Source organism: Gallinula chloropus (genome assembly GCF_964237585.1).
Source record: "Gallinula chloropus genome assembly, chromosome: 5".
NCBI lineage: Eukaryota > Metazoa > Chordata > Aves > Gruiformes > Rallidae > Gallinula > Gallinula chloropus.
In genome coordinates, this window is record NC_140090.1 from 48,803,742 (window position 1) to 48,821,036 (window position 17,295).

Sequence of the window (17,295 nt, forward strand, 5' to 3'; positions counted from 1 at the left end):
TGTCCTGACTTTATGTGCATAACCTCATTTTTTTTTTTACTTCACAGCTGTCAGACATGTAAATGGCTGCTTTCAGAGATTTTGGGGAGTGAAGACTTTGGGTGTTGCAGTGGCAATGTGGGCCCTGGGGTTCCTTGTAAAGGAAGAGTCACTTAAACAAAGCATGTTGAGCATACTGAGGTAGTGGGTGTAATGTGCAAGAAGACACTTCACCTTATACTACCTCCATTCTGTTTTGCTTAAGCCTTGAAGCTGTCTTTGTGGTTTCAAACAAGAGATGTACACGACAGCCTGATACAGGCAAGGAGAATCATAGAACGTGTTAGGTTGGAAGTGACCTTTAAAGGTCATCTAGTCCCACCCTCTGCAGTGAGCAGAGACATTTTCACTAGATCAAGTTGCTCAGAGCCCCATCAAGCCTGACCTTGAATGTCTCCAGGGATGGGGTCTCCACCATCTCCCTGGGCAACCTGTGCCAGTGACCCACCACCTTCATATTGAAGAACTTTTAACTAATATCCAACTTAAACCTGGCCTTTTCTAGTTTAAAGCCATCACCCCTCATCCTATTGCTCCATGCCCTCATGAACAGTTCTTTCTCAGCTTTCCTATAGGCATCTTTCAGGTACTTGGAAGGCTGCTATAAAGTCCCCCTGGAGCTTTCTCCAGAGGGAAAAGAAGATTGGTGAAAAAGAGGAGTGTTTCTCAGACCCTACAGCCCCTCACAGGTCCTTGCCAATCCCCAGACTGCTGCTTGCAGGACAGGAGGGTCTGAGCCCCACCTCACACCTGGGCCCCCTCAGTGGGTAGGTAGGGCATTGGCCCATCCAGACAATGGCATGCTTCTTACCATTTAATGTCATGCTCGGCAGTTAAAAAGGGCAGCTGTTGCTGAGGGGTCCTTACTTAGATAGTGGTTGTAGCTAGGAGCGGTCTCTACTTTGCTTTGGTGGGCTTTGGGTTGGCTCTTCCTTTCTTTTCTCTTCACCTGACAACATGCCTATATTTCACCCCTTTCACACCTTCTCTTGCTCTTCATCTTTTGTCCCATTCTGCCTGAAGCAAGATAAATACACAAAGGCAGGCAAGCTGGAGAGGTATCAACAGGTAGCTGATTCCTTGTCATCTTAACTAGATTGGATACCGGTATAAGATGTGGTAATTTACTGGGGTTTATATTTAAAGCTTCTCAGGGCTTTTAGTTTTTACATCTGTGGTAATATAGAGTGATTTAAGTATGAAAAATGCCAAACTCTTTGGAAACAGTAGCACATACACATCTGTGCAACCTGCACATGTATAAATTGCTCAGAAGTATGATGGTGTGTGGCTCTGAAGTTACCAAAATGAGTGCTGTAGGGGACCACTGAAAATAGGGGGCTTCTTAGAAGGGAGAGTTGTAAGAGTTTCTGTAATTAGGAGAGTCTTTGGTAATAAATTCATGAGCTCACATCAAAATGTTCCTTGTAAGTAGTTATCAAACCTACAATTATCAATATGACTAGCAAGAGATGGCAAAGTAGAGCAGAAAAATCTTGATGTTATTTTTTTTGTCTAAACTGCTCTATTATGTTCTGAGGGAAGTGCAATCTGTTCAATACAAGGCATGTTTACAAACTCGCCCAGTGTTGTGGCTGTAAGCAGGGTGGGTGATGGCACTGTGTTCCCAGCTTGATCTGCTTTTATTGGTACACCTGGTTTTATCTTCAGGCAGCATAAATGTTAGTCCGAAGCTGTCATGCAAACCTCAAAACAAACCCCAATAAATTAATTCTGAATTAATGTTTCTATTGTGAAGAGATCTTTATTTTGCTCTTGTGGGTTTCTTGAGTGTGTGTATGTTCACACTTATTTCTGCAAACAATAACTCTGTTTATACTTTGCATTTTTCATGCATGAATTACTGCTTTGTTCTAGCCAAACTTTATTAGTCATATTAATAAGAAAACAGTTTTGAGAATGACATGTAATTTATAGAACTTATTTGCTTTTCCTTTTAGATTATATTTTAAGGTATTGTCTTCCAGTAAATGTGCATTTTTATCAGTTTCCTTTTACTGAATGTTTTTGCATTAGCATCAGCATTGTCAAAGTCAGGAGATGGGCAGCTTGATATACTTAACCCTTGGTTTCAAGTAGTTGGGGTTTTCACCATGTTAGCTTCCTTGTATACAGGAGCTTGAGAAGTACTCCCCCAAACTCCTGATGGCCCTTTCCTTTTGAGCATTTTTAAAAAGAGCTTATTGAAATACAGTAGCTGGCTTGAGTGTTCTTAATAAGATGTTCTTAAATGACTTAAAGATGTCATCTTTTTATTGTTCTGGAGGGTGTGAGGTGCCATGTGTAGCTGCAGAACCCAAACCCACTGGAGCTCAAGTGCTGCCTTTTCATAGAGGTAAAGAGGCACCTGTGGCTGAAGAGCTGTTGTGCTGATCATTGCCTCAACATGTGTGCCCACTTGGCTCTTTAGTTTCTTCAGTGACCTTAGTCACTGCCAAATATTACCCCAGGTGTCTGTGTTTTCCCCACTTTTAATTGCTCTATTGTCTGCAGGCAGTGGCTTTAGAACTGCAGGGCACTGCAGCTGCAGAAAGAGCTGGGAACTGGATGGTTTCCTTGAAGAGTAGGAAAACAAGAGCTTAGGTCTCCTTGCTTCAGGCAAGTAGGGCAAAATGATGAAGGTGGAGAGCTGCTTAGCTCAGGCTTGGCCTTACTCTTTTGTGGAAAAGGCAGCGTTGGCTCTTGATCCTTAGGCTTCTTTGTTCACAATGCAAATGGCTCCTTTAAAGAGGTGGAAGGAGGAGCAGGCAGCTCAAACAAACTTTGCTTTTGCTTCCTGCATGTCGAACATCATATAGTGAGCTATATAGTGGGCTGGACAGCCTGGATGCTGTGGTACTTCTAAAACACCTGGTGTTCCTTGAGCATGCCCAGGACTCTGCAGTGCATGAGAATCTTCCTGTAACTAAATTGAGGTTTTATGCCACCTCTCTTCTATCAAATGTCTCTAAAGCCAGGATGTACCTTTGAGCCTTATAGATGCTGCTTTCAGACTTGATTTTTGCAGGGTGTTTTGGGGACTTTGCCAGCCCTTGTATTTTTCAGGGAGACTGTGTACAGGCCGATCCAAAATGTCAACATTTGGAAACTTTAAGGCTGCTGGACAAACTCAGGAATACTACTGCGTGCATCCATCCTTGTTTTAGGGAAGATCACTTAACAGCAAGAGGATGAAAGGGATGGCTGTTTACATAGTGCTTCTGTTGACAAGAAGGGGAAGGCTTGCAAGCATCTTCCCTTCATTGTCAGCAATGTGACACTTCGCTGTTGAGATTTGGTTCCTAATTTGGGTGCTCTTAGCTGTTCCTTAGAGCCAGGACTGTGGCTTTATGTATTCATAGCCAAGGCAGAGTTTTCTGAGCTGTCTACTTCAGCGCTAGTGTATCCGTAGTGATGCGGCCCAGTCAATAATGCTTCTTCATGGAGTGAAGAGGCGAGTTGACTTACGCCTTTTGTTTTGTTCGCAATATTTGTTACTCTCGAGTGTCTCTGCAGCTTAAGATTTCTCCATTTTCCCATTTGGAAATGGAGTGTCAAATATGCCTGCTTTAGGTTTATGACAACAAAAAAAAGTCATAATGCACTGAAGTGTTGCTGTCTAATGAGACAAATTGGGATTTGCATGAGGCTGTAAAAAAATGTGAAAACCAGAGGCGTGCAGATTGGACATGAGTATGGGTTCACCCTTACCCCTCACCTCCCCAGCATTCTTACAAAAAATGTAATTAGTATCTTTGGGGAATAACATCATTTGCCTTGAAAATAACAAAAACTTCAAATAGTCTGTTACTATAATCAGTGAAAATAATAATAATATGTTGTGAAAAGGAAATGCCCAAATGGTAGCTGTCTATGATTTTATTTGGTGTAGACCTAATTGGATCTGCTAATTTAAATTTCATGCAATTAGGCTGAAGTAATAATAGCCATACTGCAAACCATATAGCAGTGCCAGCTAGGATTTGTTGTTTGGGTCGTCTTTCCTGTGCGTGGGGTGGGGAAGGTACTGGTCTAGAAAAGGCAGAGCTAAAGTATCTTTTTTTATATGTGTATTCACCCATGTGGATTTTTTGGACGTGGTTTTAATGATGCTGTGTTTCAAATATCATTCAGATATGCAATATGAAGTATAAGAGTGCTGAAAGCTCGTGTTTCTGCTTATCTGGTTTTAAGTAGGTTGGATGTTTGCTAGGGAATACTTGATGGTACAGAGCAGTTTACTCCTGAAAACTGTAGTGTTAGGGAAACCTTTGAAATGGGTATTTCTTCTACCTGTAGGAATGGATGTGATATTTCCTCCTCATCATGGATGTGTCTGCCTGCTTTTCAGGCTTTCAGTTGCGCTGCTTCTACAGCATTGATCTTTCTCTATTTTTGACAGCTACTCAGGTTGGGTTTTGGTGTCTTTTTTGTAATTATATCATACCCGGCTGCTGTTCTCTCACGGTCTGGTTTCCAGATACCTTAATTTTATTATAAATACTTATTCTTTTCCTCAAGTTTCATTTCTGCTTGAATGTTTAGTCCTGCTATCCTTGTGAAGTGTATCTGTCCAAACGTGTTTGTGTTACTTCACCTGCCTCTTAACTGAGGTTCTTGTGCTTCTCTGAGCTCTCAGCCACACAAGAATCTTCCTGCTCTTTCTTCAACTTGAGCTGAAGTTTTGTAAGTTGTATCCCATTACTCTCTTTGGTAATGTGGATCTGTCTTCCGTGATGCAAAAAGCTTGAAGACTCTCTTGCTTTAAGCTCCTTAAAGTACTGTGAACTTTCCCAGTAAGATGACTTTTGAGAAAAGGAATAAAAAGAGGAGGAGAGGAAAACGTATGGGATTGTTTCTAGGAATATCCCATCCCTTGAAAAAGCAGTTGTCCACCAATGCAGAATTATGTGCGTTAACCTCAGATTAATCCATGCTCATTTTCCACCTTACGTAAATGGGACAGGAGGAACAATTGTACTTTTGAGCATGTCTGATTTCGTTCATCGTACAGAGGAAAAAACAGAGACAAGTGGAGAAATACAAACTTTTATTCGTTTTCATAAAAACATGTATAACCCACGCTCCGAAGAGATGTTTCTGAGGGATTGCTTACTGCTTCTGTAGATGATAGACAAATTAACCGGTGATGGTGCTTGAAGTGAGCAAGTACATAATGCTGCAGCATAGGAGGCCTTGGCCAAAAGTGATCCTTTTCCGTGCCCATCAAAAGCCATGTTCCTTCTGGAAGGACAGTGGTTTACATATGAAATAGAGTGCTACTTGTGCAAGGACATAAGATCTGTTCCTCTTCTACATCTCTGTTCTTGGCTTGTTGTGAGTGTGTAGAGCAGATATGAGTGTGTGCTTTGCATTTAATTAGAAAACCCAAAACATCAGCTGCTTTGTATGTCATCTTTTCAGTTAATATGTTGTGATATATAACATGTAGTGGTACTTGCAAGTAAAGTGAGGAAGAATTTATGCTTTTGAAGCATAATTCCCCTTTGCAGATGGGGAAAACTCAACTAACCTAAACATAAGAAGTTTTAGGGCTGTGATTATTTAGTTAAAATTGCTCTTCAAATGCAGACTATTAGCTATCTAAAATCCAACACTTGCTGCCAAGAGAAAGCTGCTTTTGTTGAATTCTGCTGATCAGAAATGCCATGTGAATAGTCTTTCTCATCTCAATGAATCATGATAGCAAAATGGAGAAGTACAGAAGATGCAGGGTAAAGGGGAGATGGTTGAAACTGGAGACTAAATGGAAGGGGCTGCCTTTTGACTGGGGGGGTGTGGATGGCGGCGGCACCTGATTATTGGTATTATGCTTGTGTACTCTTTCTTGCCTTGCAGATGCCTTTGGGGCAGGGAGGAGTATTTCTGTATAGTCACATATAGAGCATTTACCCCAGTGAAGATGCAAGAACTTCTATGGCCTGAAAAATAACATCATTGTCACACCTTTGAAGTGCAAACTATACCATTTACAGCTAATATATACATGTAACTCTTTGTAAGTGAGAGAAAGATACCTGGCAACAAATGCATTTATTAATTTCAGGGGAGTTTAGTTTTCTTGCCTCCTTTGGGTTTGATTTGGTGTGTTTGTGACAGTGTTTGGCTGTTTAGATTCATAAGCAGCTTAACTGGAAGCACATTCAGACAGCCCAAATTATCTTCAAGTCCCTGAGCCTTGTGTGATGATGGTGGTTTCTCTCAAGTTGTGACCTATCTCTTTGCTGTTGGTTAATAACTCACTGGGAGACTTGTATTCGCTTTTCTTGACACCTCTTCCTCAAGGCACCTGCATCTTAGTGAAGAATATACCTCTACAGTAGAAATCTAGAATATTTTGGCAACAGTTTGTTTTCTGTGACTTCAGGACAAGGGATGTGTTTCAAATTCATCCACTTAACAGAATTTTCCTTGTTAAGCCTTCTCATTTATTGCACAAGGTGAGGAGTTATGTGATTGATTGCAAAACTATAAAAAGCTAAAACGTAAAAATTTTTAAAAATTGAGAAAACACAGCCTCATATGCCTGGCTTTCATCTCTGTTCTATTGCTCCTCTTTGGATTTCTCATTGTCATGTTTTGTCTGTGAAAACCCAGACAATAGCTCGCTTTTGCTGCAGATCCCTGGATACCCAGATTTGTTCCCTCTTTCTGAAAAGAAAGTGTTTTTTTTCTTTTCCCTTCTTCAAGCATCTAGTTCTTTTTTTTATACTGAGTACGACTATGCTTCCTTTCAATTTTTTTTCCTCTAGTGCTGTGCTTTGAGCTGCAGAATTAAAACACATGGGACGTTTTCCATCTCATGTTCTTTGAATGTGTCTTGCTATTCTGTGTGGTTTTGGGCAAAACTGGGTCATGGTAGCAGACATCTCCAATTCATGTGATTAGTGACACAGGCTGAACCAATTTCAATGAAAATCACCGTGGACGCACATGTTCTGTGATGAAGTACCTGTAGCCTCATGTGTACTAGAGGAGACAGTAACATATTTCTGCATTACTGTGCATCCCTGTGATGAACAGAAATAGACTCTATAACTTGAAAGTTATAAAGCAGGTATGTTTATTCAGTGTTGGGTGCATGGGAGATCACTCCACCACAGGCGTGCATGCCAAAGCAGCGGACCGACCCTACATTTATACAGTAAAACAATGAATATTCTATTAACACCTATACATAATTATTACCTAAACCCACCTACTCTTGCTTCACATGTTAATTAGCTTATCAGTCCTTTGCGCTTGTGCAGATCCTTCCAAGAATTGTGGTCAAACGTCTTCGGAATATGAGTGGTGGTCCCCTTATCTGGAATGTGACGTTTTCTGCAAGTTTGCCGTGTTCTCATCAGTCTGAGCTAATTTATGTCCCTGTTAACTATCTGTTTTCCTCTAGTAAGGAGATCTACGGATGTAATTCATGTCCTTGTTAGTCATCTGTTTTTCTTTAGCAAGGACATAAATGACGTATCTGTGGTGGATGTCATTCCATCCTCGAGTTCTTGCTCTTTATCTTTTCCTCAAGATAGTGTGAGGCTTTCACGAGTAATCCCTTTGCTATGGAAAGAAAAACGGACTCCCCTCCTCCTTCACAAGCCGTTCCACATGATTACCTAGCTGAGCAAGAGCTGCCCTCCATAACTATGCTACACTACATATATAATCATGATCCTATACCCTCACATCACCTCCATTTAGGTACCACAGAACCAGGGTTTTAATTTTAGCTTGTATTACTAAGACATGGATACTACTGAAAACAAGGCAGTGGCTTTCTACCCCTTATCCCTCCCACAAATTAACCTTAGCCATATTATTTCTGTTAATTAATGAAGAACTGAATTCTGGTGGCCATTAATCTCTCTCTTGGTAACCTCTTAAGGGAGCCTGGCTTTTATTATTGGAAGTGTGAAGTGCCTGGTTATAATCACTGATTGCCTGTGATTTATCTGCTTGGGTTGGTTTCAAGCAGCTCTGGTGGCAATGTCTGAACTATTTCAGGATTTGTTAAATGTCCTCCAGGTGAAATATATTGTAAAATTCAGAAGACTGAGTGGTTTTGCTGCAACCCTTGTTTGCCAAACTCATCATCAGTCTGTTGAGATGAGGAGACATTGGAAATTGGGCCATCTAAATTGGATGGTTTGTGCATATAAAAGGGTAAAGAACCAAATGGAGCTGGCAAATTGCATTTTGGAAGCTCCCTTTGTATCTACCTGTGACTTTCAGAGTATTGTCATCCTTACCCAGACTCTCTGAAGTTTAAAGCTGAGATGAAAAGATTACAGTTTTCATTCTAAAATTGTTAAAAGAAATTCTATGTAACACCTATGCACTTTACGCAAGGACAAAGAAAATTAGTAAAAAAATTAGAAAATTGATAACTTGTAGGGTAACATTTTAGACTGAGGCCAACCTGGGATCCTCCTTGCAGCCAGTGGGTAGAGCTCAGCTGCTGGGTCTCCAGTTGCCACTGTACCCATTGCCTTGGGAGGGGGTTTGGCGCGGGTTTCACTGCTTCTAGCAGCATTTGTATAATGAATTGGCCATCTCTGTATGTAGCAGCCTGTAAACCGTGAGGGGGGAAAAACCACAGCCAACTTCGATTTATTGCAGGCTGTGAACCAGAATGCCACAACAAGAAATGCAAGCATGTTTCCTAGACTCCAATAAATTCTTTTCTGATGGTAATACTTTTAATAAAGATAGATCTGTGGAAAAAATATATTTTTTTAATTATAAACAGATTTTAGTGCTGGAGGGCCTTTATTCTTGCAGCCAAACGTGTAACAAAGTATAATAGCTCAAAGTCAAAATTGTTAAAGTTCAGATTGTAAACAAGCTGTAAATATTTTACTGAAGGTAATCAACCATTTAAATAAATTAGCAAGGAATGTTATAAATTTCCTGCCACTTTGAAACTACTCTGAACTAGAAATCTTTTTAAAACCTTTCGTATTTGAGCCACAGCAAGTTGGAGTTACTGTGTGTGCTGCTTGGTTAAATAAAATTCCTTTGTTGTGCATGATAGGAGTGAAATGTTCTGTGCGGTGTTAAAATGTGATAGTCATGGGAGTGGGCCCAGTGTAAAAATAAATGTTTGTTCTTTGGCTTTTGGAGGGTTCTGGAAGGAACCTCTGTCTGCTGTCAGAGACATTTGTGTTGCTGTACCTGGAAGTATGGGATGAGGAAGCTGATTTAATGGTGCGAGCACTATGCTGGAGTTTTAATCCTAGAATCCGTAGGTTTGGGAATTAATTTCTTGATAATTCTATTTTTGGGTGGGGGGTGGGGTGAGATATATTTTTGAGATGAAAAAAAAATGTAGGTGAGAAATTAAATTGTCAGGGTGCTGTGAGGTCCAACAGCTGGTAGGGCTTGGAGAGGTGTGGGGTGAAAGGCCTCAGCCTTGCCAGTTGGGGTCTACCACAGCCATGGAGAAGGGCAGCTCCCAAGTCAGAACACCTGGCACCATGGTGGGGGTGGGGCTCAATGTCCATGATGGGGCTGCAGACTGAATCTGACAGCCTTGTGGGACAGGGCTGGGGCTCTGCTGCAGTGTGGAAACCCAGATGAGCCTGAATGGGGACAGTGAGGTCAACTAGTGCTCTCTGGGCCCTGACCAAAATGTGGACAACATTCACTTCTGCAAGTACATGGATGGAATCATATTTGTGTCTTTATAAATGTCAAATAGTGCTGCTGTTTTTTTCCTAGTGACTTGTGAAGGGATTTGCTGCTGACAGCTACAGGATTTCCATACAGCCACCACTTAGCTGATTGCAACAGCCCGTGCTCAGGAAAAGTGTGACTGCTCTTAGCCATGCTGGCAAAAGAGTTATCCTCATGCCTTCATTTCAAGAGGGTTTTTTTTTCTCTGTGATGGCAGAGCATAGTCTGTAGGAAAGGTTTTAAAGGATTACAGACTCACAGAATTTTAGGGATTGGAAGGGACCTCAAGATATCATGGAGACCAACCCCCCTGCCAAAGCAGGTTCCCTAGGGCAGATCGCACAGGTCAGCATCCAGATGGCTCTTGAATATCTCCAGAGAAGGAGCCTCCACACCCCCCTGGGCAGTCTGGCCCAGGGCTCTGTCACCCTCACTATGTAAAACTTCTTCCGCATGTTGGTATGGAACTTCCTGTGCTCCAACTTGAAGTCATTGCCCCTTGTCCTGTCCCCACAAACAACTGAAAAGAGGCTGGATATTTCCCTCTGGCTCTCACACTTCAGATATTGATAACCATTGATCAGATCCCCTCTCAGTCTTCTCAAGGCTGAACAGCCCCAAGTCACTCAGCCTTTCCTCATAGGGGAGATGCTCCAGGCCCTTAATCATCTTCATAGCCCTCTTCTGCACTCTCTCCAGGAGATCCCTGTCTGTTTTATAACAGGAAGCCCAGAACTAGATACATACTCCAGGTGGGGCCTGACCAGGGCAGAGTAGAGGGGGAGGATCACGTCCTTCGACCTGCTGGTCACAGTCATTTTAATGCTGTGATCCCACTGGCCTTCTTGGCCGCCAGGGCACACTGCGGACTCATGACCAACCTGTTGCCCACCATTATGTGTTTCGTTAAAAGTTGAAGCAAGCTGCCATAGATCACACAACCAGTCCTTTATGTGAATTACTAGGGAAGTGATAAATTGAATACAGTATTGAATTAGCAACCAAGTGTTGATGGGGTGGGGGAATAACACTGGATGATAAAGCATGTCACAATGTTTTTACTTGTGAATTTCGATCAGTTAAGCATTTTAAAAAGTTGTGTCCATGTTTAGGAGTAGATTATAAACAGTTTAAATATGTTGGTTAAGTATTTGGTTTATAATTTCTCAGAGAGGGTATCAAGTGAAAGAATTTTGACTAAACTACTGGAAGATATTAATCATACTGTTGAAATACATTATTACAAGTGTCTATCTCAATTAAAATGACCATGAACTACAAGTGGATTGTCCCTTCTAGGTGTTGGCTTATTTTAAAAAGCTGATTGTAGAGTTCATTTGAATCTTCAGCAGAGGAGTTACACTGCTTTGGTGTAACTGAGCCACGACTTGAGAGCTTACAGGAAAAAAAAAATATGCAGAATGTTGTTTTCTTTGCAGAATTTGTGTTAATATACTTCTCCCAAAATGCCACCAGCCTTACTGAGATAATGTTCTAACACAAAGCCACAATTCTGTCTGGCACCTGCAGGTAACCATTAGTTACAAACCATGAAATCTGTAATGGGAACTTCCTTGGTACTCAGAAGGTTACCACAGAGTACAAAAAGTTAAAATAAATGCCTCTTTTTATAGTATTAATGAGCTCAAAGAAGTTGAAGCCTTTGGCCTGCTGTGTGCCATTGCTGGAAGCACTCAGTTCTGCACACCCCTCTGCATTGCAGCAGGCACTATAGAATTCAATTTTTGAGTGGGAGAGCTAGGGCCTTATCTGGCCTAAAGCTATTCCCAGGTAAGGACAAGTTTGAGGTGGTATGTGGTTCATGGTGCTGGTGGAGGATGAGAGGAGACTTCTGTTTTTATCTTAATAATATCAGTCTTAGTTCCTTGTTCTCCACGGAAGCTATGTTCCAGATGTGAAACCTTCCAAGAAAGCCCTATTCAGTGACTCTACTATGATCTCTTTTAGTTCGGACACTTGCATTGCTGCTTTCTGGCAGTCGGAGGTCTGAGGGAGAGGCTGTGTGCAACCTGTTCTGGTGGTTAAAGCTTGAGAGAATTTCCGTTAGGTGAACACTGACGATACAGCTGTTGGCCTGCATTGAGCAGCTCAATAAATGGACTTACAAGTACCGGACTTGCTTAGTAACGTGCCTGAGGCTTGCTGGGCTTCATGGTCTTCACCTTAATTCACAGCTGCAGTTTGCTGCAGACTCTGTGAAGGCCATGCAGATCACTGTGATCAGACCTAGGTGGAACTGATTAAATGTCTGGAGGTTGTGCCCAGTAGTTGCTGCTGCTGGCAGGCAGAGGACAGTTCTCTCCAACTGAGAGACCAGAGAGGACAGATGATTCTCAAATGAAGCTGCTTAAATTTTTCTCCTTGGTCCACAGTTTGTTTGAGCTTTACTTGGCTGTTTTTCTTGTGTACTTGCGCATGAAGCATTTCCAGAATTACAAGGATGGATTTGGCTGCTTTGTGACACCCTGTCCTGCAGTTTTTATCGCCACTAGATAGCTGAACATATATTGGATGTTACAGCGCATGGCCTGGAAGAACGATGTGATCCCTTCCCGGGAAAGGAACTGGTCACACCATTACAAATATGATTACCACCAATCTTTATGATGAAAATAAGCAAAGCCACATTTGCTGAGTATCCAGACTTTTCTGCCAGTTCTTTCTGAATCATCAGCTTTAGAAAAGAGCAATAAAAACTGTGCTAAGATCTAACTTTCACAGATAATCATCTTCAAGTGAGACAGTTGTCATCTCTATTCCCTTATCTCTGAGGCTAGACAGAGATGTGTCTAAATTGTTGACTTTTCTACTGCTTTTGGAATGAGTCATGGCCAGTATTCAAAGCAAAATGGTTAGAAGCAAGGTATTTAGCTTTGTGAATCATTTTTGGGGGGAGTGATATTACTTTAGACAGCTTCCTGACCTTTGGCCAGTAGGTTGCTTCTTGGGAAGATGTAAGAGCAACCTTGTAATTGGAACCAGTTTGCTTTTTGGGTGTCAGATGTTTGAAAGATCACCTAGATGTGGGTTTTTTTGCATGCTCTTGTACTGCTGTGTGAGGAAAACCTCTTATGTTTTCACTACCTGCTGATCAGTGAAACCCGTTCTAAATGTAGACTTTTTCTTGTGATGTCTGTTAACGCATCTTTCTGCGGTGGACAACACAATAATCAATAGCTGCTTAAAGGAAATCTGCCTCTCTCCGAAGTTGTAACTGGTAAGGTTTTATAAATGCTTTTGTGGCTGTCCCCTAAGACTGTATTTGTTACTTGTCAAATGAACATTTGGTTCCTGCTTTGCAGGGCAAAAACTCAATTTTTAAGGTTTGTGTTTTTTTTTTTTTAATTCTGAACTGTGTGTTATCCATGATCTTGGTGGGAGGACAGGTACTTGGTTATCCAGGTGTTGGTGTGGGGTAGACAAGTAGGGAAGAGGAAAAAGGACAAAATTATATGTACTGAGGAAGGTGGATTGCTGGCTGCAGCTATGGAATAAGCTTTGTATAGGGAAGGTAAAGAGGGAATCTGACCTTGAGAGAGACTGGATTAAAGCTAACTTGCATAAGGGCAAGAGTTCTTAAAGAACTGCTGTCTGTTGATATATCAAGACCAATTGCTGTTGACCAATAGGAGCTGTGAATCCATATTGCTTATTACTAGTTTGGAAAAATTATTCATAAATGTTCAGTGTGAAATAACTGAATGCAGAAGACAGACATTTGTCTCAGTTTTTCAGGCCTGTCATTCAGTGTGTCTACTTATCTATGAGATAGATTTGCAAGTGAAGAAATTGTGTTCATCTTCCAGCTGTGCATGTTGCTCAGGGAATGCCTGAATGGTGGTAGTTCTTTACTTGGTAGCTTATTACTTGGGCCTGAAAGTCACCTTTTAAATTCCTAGCAATTTGAAAATGTAGAAATGTGTATTTCCAACTCAGATGGACTAACGTTGCACTGAATCATTCATTGTTGCCACTCTGGATATTTTTCCTAAACCTAGATTACAGAATCCAGTAAATCCTCTCTTCTATTCACCCCCACTTTGTTGAACAAGAAGCTTCTACTGTTGCAAGCTTGCAATACTTTACCAGCATGTGGTATCAGAGAGCAAGGTCAGATCCTTTATGTCCATGGTTGTTGTGAGACAAGGAAAGCTGCAAAGTTTCTTGAGCAGACTGAACGCTTCTCTTATCTGCCCATTGTGTCCACAGAGATTCAGAGCAGCATTGCTGTATCAAGTGGGCCAGAGTGGTGGTGTCTTAGAACAAAGTTAGTGAGTTATATTTTCTTAATTGGTTCAGATGGCTCTGCCTGGATCACGAATCACACTGGACAGTGATTTGGATGCTTCTAGGGTAGAAAGAGCCAAGTAATTTTAGTTTGCCCCAGAGACTAAATAAATGTACAGATCAAGTCCAATTAAAGTTTTTTTTTCACAGTGCAACTATTCATTTTTCTTGTTCTGACAGTTTTATTTACTGTGTGCCTAGGAGGTCTCCCCTGTGGACTGCTTTGGCATCCTGGTAAGAGCCCGAAGACTACAACTACTTGGCACATGCTTGGTGTAGAAGTGGACTGTTTCCTTTTTGGATTCACTTAGATTAGAAGATACTGCGGGTATGCCTATTCCCCTGAAAGCTGATTGGTAACAAACCCTGTAGATCTGAATTTACCCTGAGTTTTCAGGGAGAGGACTTTTTGCACCTGGTGAGCTGTAACATGTTACAGGTTCTATTTGTGTTGCTTGGTGTCTATCAGCTAAGAACTGAAGCAAGATGACTCTAAAATAAAACATTTTTAGTCATCTTGATGATTAAATACTTCAGGTTTTTATTGTTTGGTATTCATTTTGGTAGCAAAACTTGCTATGCCTTGGATATGTGGAATTACAAATGTTTGAACTTTTGTTTATTGTTTATACTGGTATATCTTGTTGAACTGTGTATAACACTGTCTAAAACTTCTCCCGGGCTGGAGATGTTTACTTAATACTGCACAGTGATCTTTCAGTAGTGTGCAGCTATGTAAATTAGAGACAGCAAGTACTTGTGGTGGTGAGGAAGCTATTTCTTGGGGGGGGGACACTACAGGTGTTGCAAATAGATCAACTTTGCTTCTCTACAACTTGGAGTAAAGAGTCTATTCTCCAGTGTTTTGACCATTAACCTGTCATCTTGCTCTTGGTGTGTTAATGGTGACAGTCCAGTCACAAAAGTGTTGTGAATGTGATGAAATCTCAGTGACATACGTCTCACTTGAGAAGGATCAGTAAGAAATGTAGCCCAATAGCAAGACCAGAGTATTACTCTCTAAAATTTTCACTATTGATGTCATCTATGACATCATTTTTCCGTATAGATTGCATGCAGCAGCAGAATAGTTTTCCATGGAACTGAAGTTTTCCAAGCTTTTTTTTGGTTTAGCATTGGTAAGTGCTATGATGGTGTTAATTTCTAATGCCATTTCATATAATTTTGGGGAAGATTAAGTTTCTTTGTTTTAAATGAGGCAAAGTTTTGGGATTTTTCTCTCCATTCTCACTACTGTAGAGCTGACTTTGACCTGTTGTTCTTGGGTTAATTAAAATTCAGAAATTCAGGGCAGTTTTCGAGTGATGTGGAGCGTTCGGATGAGCTTCGTATTGCGCCCTTCCAAATGTGAGTGCATGCTTCTGGAGATTAAAATGCTATATTAAGAGGCTGATTAAAACATAAAATGAAATTGCATATCATAATTTTGGTTCCAAGTTTAGATTAATTAAAAGCTAAATTGCTTATAACACCTTCCACTTTTGATACTTCAGTGCTTTCCTGTATGATCAGATGAAACTGTGAGGCCTAAACTCTTTCAGCTGAACATGATTATATGTGAACAATGAGAATTAAATAGTGATGTTTGGGTACTGCTCAATTAGAATTACAAGAGACACTGGTTATGATAAATACTTTTTGTGTTGTGCTACTGTGAAAACTCTTTTAAAGAGGAAAGAAGCATCCTGAATGAAGAATTCGAAGGAGTTCTAATGACTTAACCAGTAAAATTATACAGGAAAACTGTTTTGGAAATGCTTGTACTTGCTTTGAGAGAATCAGAATTCCCAACTTGCTGTAATGCTTGATTGTCTTTCATATTGCCAAAATGTCAAGTCATATAGATCAGATCATCAAGAGAGACTGTTAACAGTTTTCAAGATGCTGAGTGATCTTGAAAATGAGCATTAAAGGTTTCTGCTGCTTATGCCAATCGTGCAAATTTTACCAGGTGTGTATATACATGTGTGTGTGTATATACATGTTTAAAAAAAAGTAGTGCATATGCAGCCAGAACCACACTGAATGTAGCTTTTTGACAGCTGCAGACTTTTGCTTAATTATTATTTACTTTGGGAGTTAACCAGTCTTTAATAAGCTGGGGTAAAATACTAATGGATCTAGAGCTCCTTGTCAAGTCACTTTCACGACAATGGGCTTTATGGGATATAGGACTAGTTTGCAATGAATCAGTCGGTAGGGAGGAGGACCTGTCCTGCATGTCTCTTGTTTCAGAATCCATAATTTGAAGTTAATTAATCTGTTTATGGAAGTTTGTTCCTCTTATGCTATGATTTTTCTTCCTCCTTAAAATATATAATTGGCAAGCTGTTCTCCAGATTTATCATGTGTGCTTAAAATTGTCTGAGGAACAAAATGAAGACATTTTTCCTTAAGGGCTATACTGTCCTTGAAGCCTGGGGTTTTGCAGTAGACAGCTCTGAGTAGAAATGGATGAGGAGTTTTTCTCTTGTTCTGCTCTAGGTTTCAGCAAATTTCAATTTTCTTTCATTTCAGATAGGAAATAGGGTGTATCCTGCTATGTGGTGGAAGAGAGCAGTAGAAACAGAGAAAAAAGTTCCAGGAATCATTTGAGAAATTTTTTTAGGCTACTCAAGTATTCCAGATGCTGTGGGGTTATTTCCAATGCAAGTTTGCCCCATAAATGCTGGAATTCTGAAGTTTTGCTAGCTTTTATTATCCTTAGGGACAAAACTACTTCTGTATCTCAAACTGACTGAGGCAGAAATGTATGGGAAACCTGATTTATGCAGGGGACTTCAGACTGTCAGGGAGGGGGATCCAAACCATTGCAACCCCCTGGCTTGAAGAAACACTTGTTCTGTTTCTTCTGTATTTCTGTGTGATCGCAGTGAAATGATCCTCACATGGCACACCTCCCATCCCCAATGAAACACTTGGGGGGCCTGTGTTCTTAAAGCTGGCAGATCTCTCCCTCTGTCGGTTCTCTGTTTATCTGTCTAGCAGCAAATCGGTAATGAAGCAGCAACTAATGTGGTAATACATGGCTCTTCTAGAGCTCTGTAATTGAGGAGAAGAATCTTTCTTCCAGCACTGCACTCATCCATAAGAATTAAATAATCTTTCTGTTATTAAATATTATTAGATTATGTTAGATGATTAATTTAGTAACTAACAGTATCAATCACGCTGTTTTCCTGGCTGATATCTATTGAATTAAAAACAAGTTTCTAACAAACAGTTATGCTTCTTATT